The sequence below is a fragment of the Myotis brandtii genome, unplaced genomic scaffold (assembly GCF_000412655.1).
Source record: "Myotis brandtii unplaced genomic scaffold, ASM41265v1 scaffold165, whole genome shotgun sequence".
NCBI lineage: Eukaryota > Metazoa > Chordata > Mammalia > Chiroptera > Vespertilionidae > Myotis > Myotis brandtii.
This window is the reverse complement of record NW_005356042.1, coordinates 4,889,748-4,906,324: the sequence shown is the minus strand read 5'-3', so window position 1 is coordinate 4,906,324 and position 16,577 is coordinate 4,889,748. Positions and strand designations below refer to the sequence as shown.

Below are 16,577 nucleotides of genomic sequence, written 5' to 3'. Positions count from 1 at the left end.
AGCGGATTGGATACATTGCCTTAATAGAGGGCTGATTTGTCTGATGAGATGGCAGGGATTGTCTTGATATTGGAGAAATAAATATTCCCCGAAGAACTGTCAACAAGAGTGACTTCCGAGGATGGAGAGCTTGCCTCTCCCGACCAGGGAGGCCCCAGTTTAGCGTCTGGAAGTGGAACAGGTGGTTGCTCGCTAGTTGGTGTGACCTGTTCTTCCCAGATGTCCGCCAAGGACTGTGCGCTGAGACCCACTGCGCTGGTAGAACGAGCACTAAACTACACCAGTTGATGAGAGGGTAGAGTTGTAACTGGAAGTTTGGGAAACAGAAAAATAACGGGATAGTTGAGTGGTCTTCAGTGAGGGAAACGGTATATTAGAAAATAGATGATTGGATAACCTAACGTCCAGCTTTTAGGACAACCCTGGGTGCAGATATCCAGTGGTAAAAGGAAACTTGAGAACTGCCTGTAAAGTTCTATCTATTCAGCATCGTTTCCCCTTTGTCTTGCAGTTAAAATAATATGTTGTTGTCATGTATTCTATCATTGGCTTTAAAACACACACACACACACACACACACACACACACACACACGGCTGCATTTAATGTGCTGTGGCAGGGACTGCTAATCATCTCCAGTGTTTCTCATCACAGCGACCCAGTGAGCTACTGTCCTGTTTTATGGATGAGGTGACAGATCCAGAGGTTAAGTGACTTGCCTACGACACACAGAGCCAAGGTTTGAATGTTCTTAAAAAATTAAACATACATGTATTTAATATTTTAAAGAAATGTACACAATGAAAAACTTACAATGAAAAGCAACAGTCCCCTGTCCCACCTTTCAGTCCCCCTCCTTATATCTTTTTGTTGTTTCTTCAAGAAGTTCTTAATAGCTCTAAATGATAAGCTGATACTAATTTTACACATTTTTGACGTTACGATAGTATGATTTAGCTCTTAATATATTTTTTCTATCTGCTGAATTCACTATGTTTCAGTTAACTCAAATTTTAACTATGTAAATACTGTTTGTTTCACGGCTAAGTAATGCATTTTCCTTCTAATACAGCTGTTTGTTTTTTCTGTTGTTTGTAATGGCCTTTCTCTTTGCGTTTCCTGCTTCCATTGACTCCTTACATTGTTTTAACCCTTTGAGTGCCAACCAATATCCTAGGAACTATGCTAAAATTGCCAAGGCATTTTTGCTGATTTTACAGCAGTTTAGGAAAAAAATTATGAATCGCAGGTAAATGAAGTTACATATTCAAAAACCTAAGGAAACCTTTACTACATTTGTTTTCTGCACTTAAGTGCCATCTGTCAATAAAGAGTGAACTACTAGCATCTAAAGGTGACACTGCAGGAGGAGCGCGGTCGTGCTCCCGGCACTTTTGGCGAAAGACAGGAGTGCTCCCCGGCACTCTAGGGGTTAAATTCTCAATATAGTGTCAAATCTCTTCAACCTTCCCGGTCCCCTCCAACCCTCTGTCCTTTTTCTAACCTGGATTAACTACTCCACGCCAGCACAGGTATCAACCTGATATTTTCCTTTGTTATACATCTGGACTTGTTCAGGACTCCATATTTTAATCTTGGCTTTTTTCATTTCAATGAGAACCTTTGGCCAAGTAGCCTTATTCCTTTTGGCTAACTTTTTAGGATCCTCTTTCGTTTTAGGACATTTCCAGCATGCCAAAGGATGTGCTCTTTGATCCTGGGGTCTTGTCCTTCAGCTCTGGGAAAGTCTCTTATTTCATTTATTTGAGAATTTCTTCTGCTCTTTTCTCTTTTACAAGTTCCTGTTAGTTTGATAATGGACATCTTGACCTCCCGAATCTATCTTTATCTTCTTCCTGTGTCATTTTATTCTTATATCTGAGAGAAGGCTCAATTTATCTTCTAATCCTATTTTAAATTAGAGGTCCAGTGCACAGATTTGTGCACCGGTGGGGTCCCTTGGCTTGGACTGCGCCCTCTCACAATCCCGGACCCCTTGGGGGATATTGGACTTCTGGTTTTGGCCCGATCCCCACAGGCCAGGCCGAGGGATCCTAGTGGTGCACGAATCTGTGCACTGGGCCTCTCGTATGCATATAAGATCTTTGGTTAATCTCTTCCCGCCCTCCCCCTCCCCCCTTCCCTCTGAGATTCATCAGTCTGTTCCATGTTTGGATGCCTGTGCATTGAGCGTCTGCCCCCTGGTGGTCAGTGCATGTCATAGCTACCAGTTGAACAGTCGCTTAGGCTTTTATGTATATAGATTTTTTATTTCCATAATTGAAATGTTAATTTCCAAGAGTATATTTGTTTTATTCCTTTTTCATAGTAGCTTATTGTGTTTTAATGCATTATCTTCTTGACACTGAGGATACAAATAAGGATTGTTTCTTTTTTTTGTTTTCTAATTTCTTGTTTCATTTAATGTCGCTGTTGTCTTTTAAAAAATACTGGCTTCTTGCTTCGTATGGCAAGTACTCCTCAATTATTGGTAATTGTTGTCTAAAGCAAGAGGAAACTGGCAGATCTGAGTCTGTGGAGCTGGTTTTGAAAATGTGTGGGTTTCCCTTTGGGTGATTGGGAACTTGTGCTTGGACCTGGAATGCCAGATGGCTTGAGAGATTTTATCTGGGCCTTTCAGCAAAAGGAAGACCTCTTTGGTTGGGGGTGTCCCACTTGGTCTAGAGCAGCGGTCGCCAACCTTTCAGACCTCACGGACCACCAGTTGTTCCACGGACCACTGGTTGGCAACCGCTGCTCCAAAGGTTTCCTTAAATCAGCAGTCGCCAACCTATCAGACCTCACGGACCACCAGTGGACCACCTGTTGGCAACCACTGGTATAGAGGGCCTGTTGTACAGGTCTTCTGTACCAGGACCGTCTTCTCTGTGCAGGCGCAGACTTCGAGTTCTGCTGAGAGTCCTGGGTTTTGGATCCCAGCATGCTGCATGTGGGCTTAGAGCCCTCCTTTGGTTGTACCCACTCTTGTATGCTCTACCTTGCTGTTTCCTATGTCATCGTTAGATTCTCTTAGTTTGCCAGAAATTTGCAAAGTCTCTTGTCTGCCTTCTTATTTTCTTTCTTGTGGGTTTATTATATGCTGTTAAATTCATTTTAATGGGATGAGCAGTGATCACATGTGAACAGCCAGTTCCTTACTATGAGCAAGAATTCCAGAACCTGTTCTCCTCATCACTGTGCTCCTCCTCTCTCCTGCCTCCCAGTGGTCTAGGAGATGATGCCCACCGTCAGTGGGACATGGGGCCAGCCATGACCCCCATGGCTGTTTCCATATTGCAAGTGTGGGTGGATGGTGTTTGTTCCCTGTGGAGGTTCTTCTGGCTCTGCAGCCTTCGAGTGGGTGCCAGGCTCAGCTGGGGAAGGTCAATCATAGATGGGTCTTGTAGCAAAGATTGTGATTTCAGATTCTTTAGTCGGCTTTCACTATCAGTGTTCTAGGAGAGGCTTTCAGCATGCCAAAGTTTAAGGAATGCTTCTAGTTAAGCAGTGATTACTGAACTCAAAGTGTAATTGTGATGCATTTTAGTCTATTGCCCTTTGAAAGTTGCACACAGTGAAATGCATCAGCTGTGTTTGCCAAGGCCTTGCTAGTGAAGTGGTCCACAGGCCAGCAACATCACCACACTAGGCATTTTAGGGAAATGCATGTTCCCAGGCCCTGCCCAGACATATGGAATTAGAATCTGCAGTTTTGTAAACTTAATTTTGAAGTAATTTTACAAAAGAGTGGCAAAAATTGTTTAGAGAGCTTCCCTGCTCCCTTCACCTACTTCCCCTAATGCTGACACCTTACTAATCAAATATTCTTAGGAAAACCAGAAAATTAACATATCGGCACAGTATATTAACTAAATTGTAGTCCTTATTGAACTTCATCAATTTTCCACTAATATCCTTTTTCTGTTTCAGGATCTAATCCAGGATCCCACAATTTATTCAGTTGTTACGTCTTCTTAAATCTCCAATCTGTGGTATTACATAGCCCAAAAGTATCTTTCCCAAGATATTTGTAAATTGCAAAGGAAAAATTAGTAGCATCACAGTGAAAAAAACCAGCAGATACCGCCTTAACATCACCACTAATAATACATAATAATATCAGGTATGATCCACTGAGACGAAATGCATACCCTCAGTCTAATCATGAGAAAACTCAGGGACATTTGCCAAAATACTGCTGAGTGCTTTTCAGAAATGTCCAGGTTTTTTTTTGTTTTTGTTTTTCTTAAACATTTATTTTCTCATAGTTTTGGAGGCTAGAAATCTGATATCAAGATGTCAGCAGGTTTGGTTCCTTCTCCAGCCTTTCTCTCTGGTTTGCAAATAGATGGCCACCTTGTATCCTCCCATGGTCTTTCCTTTGTACATATTTGTCTGATGTCTCTTCGTTTGTCAAAATTTTCTTATAAGGATACCAGTCAGGTTGGATTAGGGTCCACCTTAATGGCTCATTTTAACTTAACCCCATCTTTAAAGGCCCTGTGTCCAAATACAGTTACATTCTGAGGTACTGGGACTAAGGTTTCAACATGAATTTTTTTGGGGGGGGGGACACAATTCAGTCCATAACAGGTGACAATATGGCAGATTTACTTTTCCTAAATAATATTTTCTACAATTTCTATAATGTTTCATTATTTTACAAGGAGCCTAATATTCTTCCTCTATAATAAAAGCCAAATATGCTAAGTGTCCGGTCCTCTGTCCAGCCAATCAAAGTGTAATATGGTAATGATATGCTAAGGCTGCTCAGCCGCTTGCTATGACGTGCACTGACCACCAGGGGGCAGATGCTCCGACTGGTAGGTTAGCTTGCTGCTGGGGTCCAGGCAATTGGGACTGAGTGAGACGTGCCGGACACGCCCTGGAGTCCTCCTGCAGTCCCTCCTTGGCTGGCCAACCTCCCGCATCCCTCCCCGGCCCCAATCGTGCACCGGTGGGATCCCTTGGCCTGACCTGCGTCCTCTCGCAATCCGGGACCCCTCCGGGGATGTTGGAGGGTCGGTTTTGGCCTGATCCCGCAGGCTAGGCTGAGGGACCCACTGGTGCACAAATTCATGCACCAGGTCTCTAGTCCTATATAAAAAAGGGTAATACGCAAATTGACCGAACAGTGGAACAACTGGAATGCCTGTGGCCCCTCGCCTTGGCCGGCCCAGCCTCCGAGTGGTTGCCCCCACCCTGGTCGGGGGCGGGACCCGCCAGCAAACCACCTGTGGCCCCTCATGCCAGCCAGCCCGCCCCTGATGGCCACCATTGGGGCGGGTCAGCTGGAATCCACCAGTGCACGAATTTGAGCACCGGGCCTCTAGTGTGTGTGTGTGTGTGTGTGTGTGTGTGTGTGTGTATGTACACACACACACACACACACACATACACATACACATATACATATATACATATATGGCTAATATGCAAAGTGTCCCCTTGGGAGTTTGACCAGGAGACTGAGAGTTCGATCGCTTGCTATGATGTGTGCTGACAACCAGGGGGCGATGCAGAACATGGCAGGTGACCAATGGCAGCGGGGTGCTGAGGGAGCGAGGGAAGGAGGAGGCAGGGAGGCGGGGAACCTGATAGGTTCTGATCGCTGGCCAGGCCTAGGGACCCTACCTGTGCATGAATTTCATGCACTGGGCCTCTAGTTATTTTATAATTTGGAAAAGCAACAATATTAGAACAAAAAAATTTGTGTTTACATTTAAAATACAGTTAGATTCTATGTGTGATAATTATAGATTTTTCATTTACATGAAATGTCTTCTGGGCATTTGAAAGTCAAGGGATGCCGGACAATTATTGTGAAGGATTAACCCAAGCATTACAGGATGTACAGCGCCCCCTCCCCTTACAGTTGCCAGTGGCACCTCTTCTCCATCACTTGGGCAACCAAAAAATATCTCCCATGGTTTAAAAAAACTCCATTGATCATCACCACTTTAAAGTACAATTTTATACTAATATTTGCAAATGTTTTCTCACCCCTTTAAAGTAACAGAGGAAGAAATCATGCTAATTACCTTTGGCTGTGCCAGTGGGAAGGTTGTGTCTCAATACTGGCAGTTTCATGATAGCTAAAGTTGTCTAAAGACAATGAAGCCTCTTTTGCTGCAGTTTATCCAAATTACAGTCTTGATGCTCAGGAGAAAATATAATAATAGCAAACGGGTAGTGAACCCTGAATATATGCCAGGCACTGTCCTAGTTCTCTACATATGCAAAAATTCATTTATTTGCAATAACCCTGTGAGGTAAACGCACCTGAATTAAGCACTTTACAAATATTATGGCATGTGATCGGCACAGAAAAAATGAGATTGCTACAGATTTGGAAACTAAGGCTCAAATCTCTCCTGGGAAGCAGACAGCTTTTATGTATATACTTTATTACATGTACAAAATAATGTCAAACAATCAAAGTTATTGCCACAATGAAAATGTAGAGTACCAAAGAAATGCTGTGAATATATTTTCTAAATCGATTTAAGTTAGCAGTCAACCACTTATTGAATATTGTGAGGTTCTGAGTTACTTATCTAATGAGCTGTATTGTGGAGAAGTGACATACTGGTTTTCCCCAGAAGTTATTGTAAAACAACTCAATTGGGCTAATAGTAGCCCAATTTTGTGAACTGATATTTCTCTCCTAAAACAGAAGCAATATTGTGATAAATCCAATAAAAGGCTTTATTTTTATTTTGTTTGTTTGTTTGTTTTATTTTATTAAGAGAAGGCAGTTCCAGAGATTTTTGAGAAAACTAATTTTTATGCCCTGAATTTTTGGGGCATCACCTACTTGGTGTAATTGTTAGTATCAGCTGAAGTAAAATCTTACAAAGGCTGTCAGAAAATGCATAAAAGGCAAATAGGTATGGTTTCTAGCATATCCATACTCTTCTGTTGTGGCTTAAAGTTGATTACGAATAATACTTCAGGAAATAAACTTCAGGTTTTGATATAATTGGAAAAAATTAGAAACTTTTCTTTTTAAAATAATATATTTTATTGATTTCAGAGAGAGGGAGAGAGAAGGGAGAGAAAGAAAAAAACATCAATGATGAGAGAATCGTCAATCAGCTGCCTCCTGCATGCACCTTACTGGGCACTGAGCTTGAAACCTGGGCATGTGTCCTGACCAGAAATTCAACTGTGATCTCTGGTTCATAGGTCGACACTCAACCACTGAGCAACACTGGCTGGGCAAAAATTATAAATTTAATAAGCTTTTCCTGTTTTTTGTTTGTTTTTTTCTGTATTCCCCCTCACCACATAGTAGTCTGGGGATCTTTGTCTGATCCACTGTTTTGAGTTAAATGCATTTGCTTTTTTCTAGGTTGGTTTTCAGGATAAAGCACACAGTTGTTTATCTTAAAACTTAGACTTTTCACAAACATTTTCCTTTTATTATTGTAAAACAACACATCAATGTAAAAGAAAATTCTGAAAAAACCCCTCTAATCCTACCACATTAATGTTATATATCTGAGAATATTTTTCCAGTTTTTATCTGCAAAAGATAATTTTTAACATAATTTGTCTACATATGTACATAACATTTTCAGTGACTTTTACTTTAAAACATGACAGTTATTTTCCCTATTCCATACTTCTCATGATAATCTAATCCATTTCTTTGAGTGGATGTACCATAACCTGCTTACCAGTTTTTTTATTGTTGGTCATTTAGGTTGTTTCTAGTTAATCTATAGATGGAATGTGGCCATTAATAGAAGTGCCAGTCTTGAAAGACAGGGAAAGACTCTCTTTGCATTTAAAAAGTTGTCAGGGTTGCATATTCACTTTGATGTTGAAGAAATGCTTCTGTGTTAGATGGTCGTCAAGGATATGAGAAATAATGAACCACAAATCTTGTTTTGTGTGTTGGTTATTTAGGTGTGCTAGGGCCAAGTTCTAGATGATTTTTCATTAATGATTTATTGATAACATCTGTTATAGCTTATTAGCTTTAGTTTTTCCTTATGATCTTCATCTGTACTACATGTATCCTGAAAACATTAGCTATACAATTAAATATGTTTCATGACGGTGCAAGACTGACTTTAAAATGCCCATGTACAATAAACATTTTCTCATTTTGAAGAAAAGATTTCTGGGGGGAAATACACATTAAGGGTCTCAATGAGAATGTCTCCGATAAAAGTTTTAAAAGCCCTCCCAAAACCAGAATTAAATAAAGATTGTTATTGTGTTCTCTGATTTCACATAAAAACAAAATCACATAATGAATTGTTTGTCAGAAGTGCTCTGAACCATTCTGAAATATTCATTTTTGCGGATATGAGGAGTTTTAGGATTTTGAAAGCAAATATTGAGTGGGATTACACGGTTGCAATTTGCTCTTAAAAAGCTATACTTGTCTTCTTGTTCATGGACAGTTTTGGAGCTCATTTAGCACATCACAGAACAAGAATCTTAGCAGTCATCTCTGCCTTCGCAAATAGTTTTAAAAATAACTTCTAGGTTTCCCACTTTTGTGCAGGATGTGAAACCACTTAAAAATGAGAGCCTCAGCTACTCATCTCATTTATGCCCTCTGCCTTGCCTTTGGCTCTGTCCACTGTCCAGGGCTGTGCTCAGCCTGTCTCCATGGACGAGAGGGTGCCTGTCCTCAGTCCTAAAGTCAAGGAGCAGAAGGAATGCCCTTGACCCCTTCCCACTCCCCATTGCAGTGGTGAGGTTGGGCATCCACATCATAGTGCTCCAAAGTAAGTCTCTTAAGTGGAAGTGGAGCTTGGCATCAGCACCCAGAGCCTCCCATTGCTTGAAACCTGTGGATATTTTTGAATTAAAATATGATAGAACCATTTACTTCTTAAGCCACAAGCAGATAGTTTGCCCCAAATGCTGTAAAATCATGAAATCGGTTCCTATTTTGAATTGACATCTCTGCATTTCCCACATTTACCCATAGTTAGGAACTGTCTGATATGATTAAAATGTTTTGGATTATCTACCTCCATGATGGGGTGACAGTAAAGTTCACTTTGTCTCTTTAAGAAGCCTCCCATTGGGTAGGGTGGGATGGTGGTGGTGTGAATGATGAGGTGCCCCAGACAGGTAACATGGTGGGATTTCTTACAAGGTATGAGCATGGAAGAATAAAATCTGTCTAAAAGGCCAGAGAAAGTGAAGAGATAAGAATAGTTTTTTTAGTTAAATCCCTGAAAAAGTTGATAAGTGGAATTGAATGTGGGGAAATTGACTACCATTACCTTGTCCTAAGTTATTTTTATATTAGCATTTTAAATAGTTGAGCACAAGTAAGGCATCAAAAGTGAAAGTTGGGCAGAGGGCCCAGGTTGGGGTGGAGGCCTGGCTATTCTTGTTAAAGAATTTACCAGGTGACCGAAAAATACACAGGGAGTACTCGGAGATTCAGGAAAACCCATTTATTTCTGAGTGAATACGGAGGATGCTTTCCCTTCATACCCTTTGGTTTCTTTGTCCCCCAAATATGGCAGGCTTCCGGATCTTTCGTGGGCTTTGCAAAAAGCCCCCTGTGTTGGGATGGGGGACGTGAGACCACACCCAAAGGCCTGGCCTGGCACAGTGCTGGTAACCCCCTTTGGGGGTTGTGTATGGTTCATGGTTTATGGCCTGTGTAAAATGGGACTGTTCTGGGAAACTGGTTTTGCAAGACAGGACAAGCATCAGTGGAGTTAGTTATCGGCTAGTAAGAGTGTGTGTTAGAAGGCAGGTTACTGGCACAGATTCAGATTGCTAGCCACCACCCCACCCCCATGTCTTATTTTCCCCTTCATTTTTACCAGAGCACTGTCAGGAAACCTGGGCCTGCGTCGAACCAGTCAGCCTGTGGACTTTGCGATTGTACTGACAAACCTTTTAGTAATAGATTTACATTGTGTGCTTCAAAAGCTGCTGCTTGTAGTCTCCAGTGATTTTTCCTTTTTCCTGAAGGTGGAAAATCATCAAATAACTTGAAGCAAAGGTTAACCTTTCTGAATTAGAAGTGGGTTTGGATAAACTGGCAGTGAAAACATGGTATGTGTGCTACTGGCATTTCCTGATTGGTGTGAACTACATGTCCCCTGAATATGGCCAGGGACACAGGCATCTTAATCTTACTATATGGAGCAGGGAAGAACTCAAGCTGCAGTTCCTGCTGTCACCATGCAGTGCAGCCCTGCAATTCCACTGGTAGGTGGGTGGCCAGGTTGGGACTTCTGTTGCCAAGCCCGCCTTATGGATACTCTCATCAGTGGGAGTCGGGCATGGGCCTTGGGGGCAAAGTACTGTGTTAGGCTTTTATGCCCAGAACACTTCTCTGAAGATGTCAAGTAGTTCACAACCCACGTGTTTAGACCGACTGACAAAAAAAGGCTGATGTTCTGTTAACCATTTAAAAGTTGCAGCTGTCAGGGGGCAAGCACAGTTTTCAATTAATTGAAATTACACATTTTAATATTTACAGGATTTAACTAATTTCACTTTTTATTTTTGCAAAATGAGGACTTACTATTTATTGTTATTTTAAATTTGTGTAATTTAAATTTGTATAATTTGTATTTGTATAAAATGCAGTCATACTATGTTAGGGAGGAGAAAGGAAGCTCAAGGACGTACAATAAGCTGAAAGCAAATACATACTGCTAGGGGTTCCCTCCACACAGAGCTGTTAATAAAACATTCAGTTCAGCTTGCTTCATGGATTCTCCCAGGATCATTCAAGAGTCAGTAAGGCTGCTTTGCCTTATTGGGATGTCTATGAATCCACTATAATCTGAATCATAAATTGCTCTTTATAGCTAACAGGAGGTGGATCAGCAAGAACCAATTCAGGCCTCTAGGTAACTGAACAATCCTATAATAGCGGAGGCACCTCTAAGGAGGTCAAGATTACTATTCTTCAATAATTGTCTTTAATTTCTTTATCCTTCAGTCTCAAGAGGCAGTTTCAAGATTCTTTAGATGCTGCGGACATCATTAAACACGAGGGCAGAGGCCAACAAACATTTTCTGTTACAGGGTCAGAAAATATTTTTGGTTTTGGGATCTCTGTCACAGCTGCTCAACTCTGTTTGCCCTTGGAGGGTGGAAGCCTGAATGGGGATGGTTATTTTTCAATGAAACCTACCTACAAAAACTGACACCAGTCTAGATTTGGCCCTTGGGCTGTAGTGTGTGAATTCCCAAGCTCTAGACTAAAAGTTCTTCTGCAAGTTGGAGAAAGAAATCATGGTTGGAAGTTCAATAACAGTATGATGATAGTAAAGCATACTTCAGCTGGTGCCAAGCACTGTGCAAAGTGTCATTTAGGCATTACTCTCTTAGTCTCCTCTAGCATCCATGCTTTTCACTGCTGACTTGGAGAGTTTGGGGGCAATCTGGAGGGATGCACTAAACCATCTGAGAGTGAAGGTCAGAATCTTTTAGTTTATTTTGAGAAAATCTACTTGGAAAGAAATTGTCAGTGGCAGCCTCTTAGAAGTATAATTAGCATTGGCAAAGTCACCTTCAAATGAAAATGCTTCTATCCATCCTCACGACCACCTTTTTTGGAGAAAAAGCCTCAAAATCTCTATAGGATTTTTTTTTTTCAGGCTTAGAAGTTGTAAGAATTGTACAAAGAATTATATAGTTTCCTACATTCTCAGATGTTAATATTCTATATTTGCTTTATTTCTATAACTGTGTGTGTGTGTGTGTATACATATTTTTTTCCTGAAGTTTGACATACTCTCTTTTAACTACTTACATTTTTAAAAATTATATTTTTATTTATTTCAGAGAGGAAAAGAGAGGGAGAGAGAGATAGAAACATCAATGATGAGAGAATCATCGATTGGCTGCCTCCTGCATGCCCCATATTGGGGACCGAGCCAGTAACCTGGGCATGTGCCCTTGACTGGAATTGTACCTGGGACCCTTCAGTCCACAGGCCAACTGAAGCAAACTGGCTAGGGCAAGTGTCTGTTTCTTAAAAAGGAGGACATTCTTATATAACCACAGTCCAATTATTCAAATTAAGAATTTATCATTGATGCAGCTCTGTTATCTAAGCAACAGATCTAATTCAGATTTTACTAATTATCTCAATAATGTCCTTTATACTGAAAGAAAAGGGGACTCCTTTATGAACTTAGATGAATATATTTCCCCCCAAGAATATTTGGCCCCCATGATGATACTGTGGTGGATGTGTCTGCCAGGGCCGTGTGTGGTCAGTCAGTGTCTGCCACATGACCTTAGCAGGCCTCCCCATGCTTTTGTCCATTTGCTGCTTTAGATCATGTTAACTAGTTCTCCTTGGTTATCCACTCTGCCTCTGAGGGATTGCACTTGTCTGACATCTGTTGTGTGGGTCAGAAATGTCTGGAATGGTCCCTGCATCTGCATCTGCCACCTGCCATTGTTAACTTTGTTATTTGTTCTAATGACTGCTCAGGTCGGGAGCTAATTTTCTCTTGTTTTTATGTTGCTGGTTAGGATTATAAATTCCTTTAACATTTTGGCATAATCTAGTTGTTTGGTTTGGATTCTGTAAAATTGTGAGGTGGACAAAGGAGATTAGGACATTTAGCCCTGAACTGCTGACCACTTCCCTCTCCAAGCTTTGCAGTATGAGGCAATAAACAGGAGGAACAGATGGGTGATAAAAGGATTTCAGTTTTTAAAGGGAGCTGAGAGATGGATGGATGCACAGGCCCAAACTCTAGGGAAAGGAAACGAGAACACATGGTGATGGCTAACATGTGGGCTTAGTTAAGGACACAAAATGTGTTACTGTGGGAGTGTGCTCTGTTTCCCCCCCATCCCACTTCACTGCTCTCTGGTCTCATGTTCCCCTAATGTTCATGGTGTATGTTTCAGATAAGGGGAGCATTTAGGGATGGGCCTATTTCTGTGAAATGGGAACACACCTACATCAAAGGTTGGGAAGATTAAATGAGATAATGTTTAATATAGTGTTTAGGATTCAATAAATGGTAGCTCCTATAATTATTGTTATCATCAACTTTACCTGTCAGGTTATATATCTTTTTATGCTTGCCAACCTCAAATGGTGCTGATTTAATTGGTAGAGGTTTGCATATAGTCTGAATTTTGTCTGTGATAAACTTACATCATATAATTTTAGATAGCTAGAATTGGACAGGAGCTTAGAGGTATTGTAAATTAGTACAAGTTGCTAATTAAAAGCTTGGCTGTGATTGTAAAGTATACACTTGTTAACAAGTGCAAGAACCTACAATAATTGCACTTCTGTGAGGAACCTGCCAGTACCACATGTAGGCCCACACTCTGAGGGCGTGGAATCACAGCCCCCTGGCCCAGCAGAAGTCCTTAATAGTCTTTAGGGTTAAGACACCCTCCTGTTCTCTCCAGGGAAGTGACTTTTCTGTTGTACTTTATTGTAAATTGTGATTACTATATGGTGTTGTAATTTTGGTGTATTATTTGATATTCAGTGATAATTTTAAATTCTATTAGATGATTTTAGACAATTTGTGATGTTGAGTATGAATTCGTACTGTGTTAGGGCCAATATTTCTTATAAGAACAGCTGAGTGGTTCAGTTGGTTGAGCATTTATCCTGTACACCAAAAAGTTGCCTGTTTGATCCCTGGTCCAGGGCATGTATGGAAGGCAACCAATCAATGTTTCTCTTTCTCTTTCTCAACATGTCCTTGGGTGAGGCTTAAAAAAAAAAAGAACATATGTCAGTGGAAAAATGACTTTAAAATTTTACCTCTAATTCAGTATCTGATTATAAAGTGAGCTATAGTTGAGTTTAAGTATATAAATATCAAAATCAATATAATATCTCTCTGAAACATAACTTTTTTCAGTAGAGGTACAAACATTGACTTATGTCATCTAATTCATTTTCACATCTCTAAATGTTTTTCATTTTAACGGTAAAATATAGAGGTATAAATGCAGTGAAAGTGTAGGAGAGAGCATCAACTGTGGTCTCCAAATACAGGGGTGGGCAAAAGTAGCTTACAGTTGTAATACAAATATATAATACAATAATGAATAAATAATAATACAAGAATAAACTGTTTCATGTACTCACAACTGTAAACATATATTCCCATCATGCTCACCACTGTATTTAATGTTTTCACTTAAAAATTTTTTTTACAAAAAAATTTATTTCATAGAGGAAGGGAGAGAGAGAGAGAGAGAGAGAGAGAGAGAAAGAAAGAGAGAGAGATAGGAACATCAGTGATGAGAGAATCATTGTTCAAATGCCTCCTGCATGCCCCACACTGGGGATGGAGCCCGCAACCTGGGCATGTGCCCTGAACCTGGTTCAGAGGTCGACGCTCAACCACTGAGCCACACCAGTTAGGCTTCTCTTGACTTTTTTAAATTAGAAGATAATTAAACCAAGATTCCTATTGTCCTTGCAGCAGAAGGTTTGAAAGAGCTGTCAGGGCATCAAGGCATGAGTTTCAGGATTATTTGTGTTTGCAGGATCATTTGAACCTGAAGATCATTACTTTCTTCACTAACGCATTTGTGGATGACTCCTGTGTGCCCAGCGTGGTGCTTGTGTTAGTGATGATCCATGGCATAGAGCAATTGTTTTTACATTAAAGTGAGACTTTCAGCCACTAGAGGAGCCATTACAGCCCCAAAGCAGCTGTAGACAGTATGCAGACAGCTGGGCATGGCTGTATTCCAATAAAACTTTACTTGTGGACACTGAAATTTGAGTTTCATATAATTTGACATTTCAAAATATTGCTTTTCTTTTGCTTTGGCTCATGGGTTGTACAAAAACAGGTAGAGGGCCAGATTTGGCCCATAGGGTCATTGTTTGCCAACCATTGGCTTAGAATGCATTTGTTGGGTGAGTGAATAAAATGAGATTATATACAGGCAGGCAGGAGGTAGCCAGACTAGGAAAGGCTTGAAACCTGGATGGAGGAGTTTAGATGTGATGCCGTCAGCAGAGGAGGGCCATGGAAGGTGCTGAGCTGGGCTCTGAGAGGATGAGCCCTCCAGAAAAATCACTCTGGAACTTACAGGATGGATGAGAGAGGATTGGCTTCTTGCCTCAGCCATGTGTAACTTTGGGAGGGACAAAGGGACACTCATTCTGTCAAATCAGCGGACTCAGCTCTAGAGTGTGTCCCAGAAAGATGATGCCTACACATCAGACTGGAGGCAGGGACTGGGCAGGAGGCCAGTTCATGGATAATGAGGCACTTAGCAAACCAGGCGCAGTGGGAGAGAGGTTGTAATCAATAAGCGTGAAGAAACTATAGGATAGGGTCTGGTGATGGTTGGATACTTATGGGTAACAGAGCAGAGAGAGTTAAAAAAAAAGTGCAGGGTTCTTTCTCAGAGGGGTTGTTATCTCCTTGATCAATATTCTTGGGGAAAAGAAGCTAACAGGGACATGAGAAGAGTTCATCTTTGAAAATATTGGAATAGATTTCATTGTCTGTTGTCTTATGGGCATAGGGTGGTTTGAAATACTGGACTCGGGAAAGTCGTTGGTGAGAGTTTAAGGTGGCAAAATTTTGGGAGAGATGGTTGTCAGTTCGGTAATCAAAGTGAGTGCCTGCCAGCACCCTCTGGGAGACAGTGCCTTCCATTGTGCTGCTCTGTTTCCTGAAAGCCCGGAAGGGGCCGCACAGGCACCTGCAGCCTGTTGGTTAGTCACTGCACTGCAATTGGAGTGGCCCATGTGACATGGAGCCAGGGGGGTGGACATGCTTTGCAAGGGACAGCTTTCAGAGGAGGACAGAGGTCTCAGGTGGACCCTGGAGCAAGGCCCCAGGAAAGGGAGGAAGACATGGATGGGTGGCCTGAGTGAAGAAGAAAAAGAAATGCTGATGCTAAAAGGCAGTCAGAAATTGTTTACAGGGCTCTTGTCTGGTCTCTTGGAGAAAAGGTCCAGTCCAACAGCGAGTTTGGAAAACAGATTTTTTTTGGGGGATTCAGAATGGAGTGGGAAGAGGCAATGTTTGTGGATGGGCTTGGGCTCTAGAACATGTTCTAGGGGTTTGGCACAGGAGAGATGTGATGATGGTGGCTGGTGGCAGGCAGAGTGGATTGGAGAGTTTTGTTTTTGTTTTTTTCTAAAGACTGACTTATTTTGAAATCTTTTATTTTGTAATAATTTGAGATTTGCAGATAATAGCAGAGATAGTACAGCTTGTTCTTGTGTACCCCACACCCAGTTTCTCCCCGTTAACAACATGCACCACCATGATGTGGGACAGTGTTTGCCAACATGAAGCTCTCCAAGCTCTGCTTGATGGAGCGTGAGCATGTTTTACTAAATCAGTGATTTTGTGCTACTTCCTCCTAACTTTAATCTAGAGAAAAGTTGCTAGAAGAGCACAATGAATATACAGGTGTATAGCCTTCATCTAGATCAGTGGTCCTCAACCTTCCTAATGCCACGACCCTTTAATACAGTTCCTCATGTTGTGGTGACCCCCAATTTCATTGTTACAAATTGAACATATTAAAGCATAGTGATTAATCACAAAAACAATATGTAATTATATATGTGTTTTCCAATGGTCTTAGGCAACCCCTGTGAAAGG

At 41.2% G+C, this 16,577-nt stretch overlaps 1 protein-coding gene across 4 annotated transcripts in view; it reads left to right on the top strand.

The window, feature by feature from the left end:
• Positions 1-16,577, top strand: part of BANP (BTG3 associated nuclear protein) — a 153,083-nt gene that overhangs the window by 1,401 nt on the left and 135,105 nt on the right. For 2 of the 4 annotated variants that reach the window (XM_014536664.1, XM_014536662.1), the window contains exon 2: positions 655-739. The exons of the other annotated variants lie outside the window; for them this stretch is intronic. The gene's annotated coding sequence lies outside the window, so the exon portion shown is untranslated. The remainder of the gene's footprint in view (positions 1-654; positions 740-16,577) is intronic. 4 annotated transcript variants of the gene reach the window in all.